The sequence below is a fragment of the Syngnathus scovelli genome, chromosome 3 (assembly GCF_024217435.2).
Source record: "Syngnathus scovelli strain Florida chromosome 3, RoL_Ssco_1.2, whole genome shotgun sequence".
Lineage (NCBI taxonomy): Eukaryota > Metazoa > Chordata > Actinopteri > Syngnathiformes > Syngnathidae > Syngnathus > Syngnathus scovelli.
This window is the reverse complement of record NC_090849.1, coordinates 19,958,490-19,959,092: the sequence shown is the minus strand read 5'-3', so window position 1 is coordinate 19,959,092 and position 603 is coordinate 19,958,490.

The following is a 603-nucleotide window of genomic DNA, read 5'->3' as shown; positions in this document are numbered from 1 at the left end:
TGTTTGCCTTCTCATCATCACAGCTCTGACAAGCAGAACTCACCAGACATCTCCATTTCATCTTCATGTGATTGAGGCTCTCTGCTCGTCCATCTGTTTTCCACGCTGCGATGCTCCCAATGGCTACTGCAGAAATTGGAGGGAAAAATTCATTCATGATATAAGTGAGCAATTTTTGATTGTGCTTGGAAATGCCATTAATATGTGACGGTCTCCTCCAAAAAAACATGAAAAAGCGGTCTCCCAAAAAAAAAAAATCGGCCGAGTAATAGTTTATATTTTGAAAACATTGTGAGTCAGGTACCACCACTGTGTTTGGAATGTGAGTTTAGACACTCACCTGTTTGCATGTTGTCATTGTCAGGAAATGGGAACCGCAATTAGGGAGTTAATAAATCGGAGATTGGAAATATACTCCGCGATGTTGGTGGTAAACGGTCGAAATCAAAATTATATATACACACACACACATTCATACACCTCCCAGAACTTCCATCGTCACTTCCACATCTGATTTTAGTCTATTTGTTGCGAAATGACTTCATTTCCCTTTCCAATTACACACTTACATTCAAACACACAAATGATGAACAGAAGGGAACA